Source organism: Petromyzon marinus, chromosome 11, assembly GCF_048934315.1.
Source record: "Petromyzon marinus isolate PM22_M1 ecotype Great Lakes invasive population chromosome 11, UKy_Petmar_22M1.pri1.0, whole genome shotgun sequence".
NCBI classification, from domain to species: Eukaryota; Metazoa; Chordata; class Hyperoartia; order Petromyzontiformes; family Petromyzontidae; genus Petromyzon; species Petromyzon marinus.
The window spans coordinates 8881363-8886516 of record NC_133677.1 but is presented as its reverse complement, the minus strand read 5'-3'; positions in this window follow the sequence as shown (position 1 = coordinate 8886516).

Genomic DNA, 5154 nt, shown 5'->3' with positions numbered 1-5154 from the left:
CTTGCATGGAGCCCCAGATTGACAGTTCTTTTGTGTTTCTTCCATTTGCGAATGATCGCACAAACTGTTGTCACCTTCTCATCAAGCTGCTTGGCAATGGTCTTGTAGCCCATTCCAGCCTTGTGTAGGTCTACAATCTTGTCCCTGACATCCTTTGAGAGCTCTTTGGTCTTGGCCATGGTGGAGAGTTTGGAATCTGATTGATTGATTGCTTCTGTGGACAGGTGTCTTTTATACAGGTAACAAGCTGAGATTAGGAGCACTCCCTTTAAAAGTGTGCTCCTAATCTCAGCTCGTTACCTGTATAAAAGACATCTGGGAGCCAGAAATCTTTCTAATTGAGAGGGGGTCAAATACTTATTTCCCTCATTAAAATGCAAATCAATTTATAACATTTTTGACATGCGTTTTAATGGATTTTGTTGTTGTTATTCTGTCGTCTCTCACTGTTCAAATAAACCTACCATTAAAATTATAGACTGATCATTTCTTTGTCAGTGGGCAAACGTACAAAATCAGCAAGGGATCAAATACTTTTTTCCCTCACTGTACCTAATAAATGAAATTGAAAACTGAGTTTCAAGGCTCCATTGTGACGATATGAAAATGATGTAGCACAGATCTTAGTTACACAAGCACGATTACATAGGTAGTGATACAACACGGCAAGTATCAGTCCACGTTTCACATGAATATATAACTTATTTTGCACCGTACGTAGCCAACTGTGCTAATATGTGCAAAAGTGACATTAAATTTAGATTTAAAGCTTTCGTGACTGCAGGGATTCATATTCTTGGTTCTTTCGGTAAAGTCACGTAGAAGGGAAGCAATGAAATAGTAAAAATATAAAACAATAAAAAGTGACATTGTTTTATGAACAAAAAAGGGGAAAAAAGGTTTTCTTTTAAAAGCACACAGACTTTGTTCTTTCGGTAAGAACCAGAGAGTATGGATTCCTGCAGTCACGAAAGCTTCAAATCAAGATTAAAGCACACAGAGTGACCGAGAATCCTAAGTACAATCCACACAGACTTGAAAGGCGGTATATAAGCTGTAATTGTTAGTAGTGTTGTTATATGCAAACTTGTATTGCACTGATAATGTATTGTCTTCAGTGGCCAAACGTCTCATAATTGTTATTCTTTTGGTCTTTCGGTAAAGCCACGTAGATAGAAAAATAATAAAAATATCACGACGTTTCGATCGCAACACAAGCAATCGTCATCAGGTGAAAAAATATAGCGGAAGAACTGCTGAGGCAGGAAACAAATATAGCGTGAGAGCTGCTAAAGCAGGATGTTATAAAGGTTTGAGATGGGTGTAGCCCAAGGGTAAGTGGGCGGGGCTAGAGACGAATTTGCATGTCAATGTAAGATCGGAGAGCTGCTAAAGCAGGATGTTATATAGTTTTGAGATGGGTGTAGCCCAAGGGCAAGTGGGCGGGGCTAGAGATGGAATTTGCATGTCAATGTAAGATCGGAGAGCTGCTGAAGAAGGATGTTATATAGGTTTGAGACGGGCGTAGCCCAAGGGTAAGTGGGCGGGGCTAGAGATGTAATGTGCGCGTAAATGTAAGATCGGAGAGCTGATATACCTTCACGACTACGAAGCTGTGGAGGTGGCCATTGTATTGTGAGAGATTAGCATGCCAATGTAAGAGAACCACCGCAATGGTGGCTGTGTTAATGAGACATTTAGCCTATCAATGTAAAGAATTAACCTGGTAATGTAACTCAGAGAGTCGGAAATAACTGCGAACATCGCCAGGTAGGATAGAAACATCACAGCCAGTTATGACTTAAACTGGTTAATAACGTCCTTCCAATGATTGCTCATTTTGTACCCATCTTCTCGGTTGAAATTGTGTCTGTGTTTATATATCTGGATGGCTTCATGAACGGATCTGTGTTGATAGCCAGTGGGTTTGCAGAGTACCCTCGTCTTGGAAAAATCTATTTCGTGTGTGCTCACAGCGTTAAAACAATGATCAGCCACGGCCAAGGTATTGGTCCTACAGTGTTTCAGATCTGCCTTGTGTTCACGAGCACGGTCCGAGACATGTCGCTTAGTTTCCCCAATGTAACTACTGCCGCAGACCGCTTAGTTTGTAGACACCGGGGTATTGCATGTCAGGGATCACATCCTTCACAGATGGGATCAGATCACGAATTTAATGTACTCTGTTAAATCGAAAGCTTTACGGATTGTGTAGTCTGAATATCCATTCATCTGGAGGGCTTGGTGTACGTGCTCCAGTTCACTGGCTAGGTGGTGATGGTCGGAAATTCATCGATGGTGTAGAGTTTTGGTGAGGGAATTCTTCTGGGCTGGATGGTGGTGGGAGTCAGGTTTTAGATAGGCATCCGTATGGGTGGCTTTCCTGTAGACAGTGTCCCATTGAGCACTCTGGTTTCTTTTCGATTAAAACATCCAAGAATGGTAACTTTACATCCTTTTCCACCTCCATGGTCTCATAATTGGTTGACTGTGTAAGTCAATCACAAGCTTCTGCTGTGGGTCGAGTTTCCAACTCTGAAGCTATTCAGGGAGATTTTTTTTTAAGCTCTTAAAATATCCCCTTAAAATCTCCCGGATTGCTTTCAATAGTTACCGGGAGGTCTATGCCAATTCTGGTAAAGACTCCTGGGGCCAATCTGGGAAGGTTGGCAACCAGAGCTGTAGATAGCGCCATATCCGGGCCGATTGCCACCAATCGGTGGTGTGCTGGGCAGAATTCGCAAGTTTATCCGGGACAACAACAAAAATCATAATTTGTAAGCGAGACGCAAATGTCATTGTCCACATTGGAAAGTGGGACTGGCTCCATGGGGCGTTTGGTATCGTCTAAAAGCTTCTGCTCGTGTTCAATTATTTCCAATTATTTCAATGCAGACGCATACTGTATTGAAGTGCTGCACAGTGATATTTATGTCTGTAATTGTTAAACTTATCGCGGCATGTTCTTGGTGACAATTGCTGTGGCCATGCTGATGACATCTTGCTACGTCTTGAAGTTTATGCCATTGCGAAAGGCCGGCACAACTCAACTTCACCAGTACATCTCATTAAGGTGGGTGGCACGATAGCTTGCCTCTGTGAACTTCCGATTCATAACATGTACTCAGAGTATAACTGGCAAATTACCTTTTTGTAGCACGAAAGATAATAGGCGTTGCACCCCTTTCTGGCAATAAAACAGGAAGTGTTAAGATGTTCAAACACTAAAAAGATAGCTTATGCAAGGCATCAAGTCTGCATTAACCTGTGGCAAAACATGCAAACCACACAAGTACATGCGGTTCATGCAGATTTGATGCCTCGCAAAAGGTATCTACTTGGTGTATAAACATCTTAACACTTCCTGCTTTATTGCCAGAAAGGTAACCCCGATTATTTTTCACACTTTGATACTGGCAAAACGACCGCAATAGATACGTTTTTTTTTTCTCTACAGCCTGTCGTCGATCCACTGCTGTACGGGAGTTCGCCAAAAGCCGAGCCTCCATGAGACACCACCTAATTATGTCCACGTAAAGTCAGCTCGTCATACCACTGCTGTATGAGGGCCTTCCCAATCCATGACGGGTCAGTCGACAAACTTCCACGCTGGTCAGTGCGGGTTGGATGAAGGCGGGCGAGGAGCATAGACGTGGGAGAAAACTACCAGCGCAATGGAAGTCAAATCAAGATTGCAATGTAAGTTGTTGCGCTAACCCTCCGCTGAAACACATCACATCAATACCAAGGGGCCGTCCATAAATGACGTCACGCGATTTTGGGCGATTTTTGACCCCCCCACCCCTCGTCACACGGCGTCACAAAAAGTCAGACCCCCCCCTCAAATATGACGTCACAAAGCTCTGCCCCCCCCCAAAAAAAACATGCTTAAAATCGCTTTAAACTATTGTCATTGTAATGCGTATTTAATGTGGCGCTGCACTCTGATGTTGTAGGAGACAACATTGATTAAAAAGTCTATTTAATTAAGTAGAACGTGTTGTCTATATTTATTTAAAGTTGCGCATTTTGATGTGACGTCACATTTCTCAAACCCCCCCCCCTCGTCACACATCGTCACAAATGTCTGACCCCCCCCCGCCCCCCAGGTGCGTGACGTCATTTATGGACGGCCCCTAAGTGAATGCGACGTCACCACGGTGCCTGTGCCAGGCCAGGTGCACTTTGAGGCCACGTGAAGTGTCGAAGGCTCACTGACAGGGGGTCACAGGACGGACCCAGGTGCCACATGGGTTGACTGACTGAGACGACCGCAGCCCAATGACACACCACCTGTGTGTGTGTGGAACATCTTCGCCGGTTAGAAACATTTAGGCTGGCCTGCCTACGATCCATCCTGGGTTTAACCAGGCTGGATTGTGTGAGGAGCTCACAAATCCTTGAAAGATCTGGGCAAGGTCCCATTGGTGAGCTCCTCCGGCAGGCAAGGCTGCGATGGCTGGGTCATGTAGCCCGCATGCCCAGCCACCGCATGCCGAAACAGCTTTTGTTCGGCCGGATCGAGAGGGCTAAACGGGCGCGGCACGGGCTAGAGAAGAGATGGAGTGATGTGGTACAGGAGGACGTGGAGCTGAGTGGACTTGCCGAAGACTGGTACCAGCGGTGTCATGATCGGCCTCTGTGCAGGAGGCTCGTGAAGGACGCTACTGGGCAGTTGGAGGCAGTCGCCCTCCAACAACAACGGAGGGCGGAGGAGCGACGCTCAGAACAACGAGCGGAGCGCTGGGTGGCTAACGCACAGCAGGTTGGCACAGTAGGGGGCACAGGTGGTGCATCAGCCAGTCATCTCAGTCAGTCGACCCGTGGCACCTGGGTCTGCCCCGTGACCTCCTGCCAGCGGGCGTTCGACACTTCACGTGGCCTCAAGGTGCACATGGCCTGGCACAAGCGTCGTGGTGACGTCACCGCCACTTAGTGGTGAATGGCGGTTGTTGTTGTTCATGGTGGTCACCCAGACGCGCACTGCCCAGTCTCAAATCTTGGTTTTGGATGGGCACATGTCGGGTGATGTTGTCAAAGGGCAAATGGAATAACATCCGTTGAAATGCCACAAAGATCTCCAGGTCTTCAATTTGCCTCTCGCCACGTGGAGTCCCCCAGGAGCCTGACCTCGAACGCGTGGCCGAGATCTCG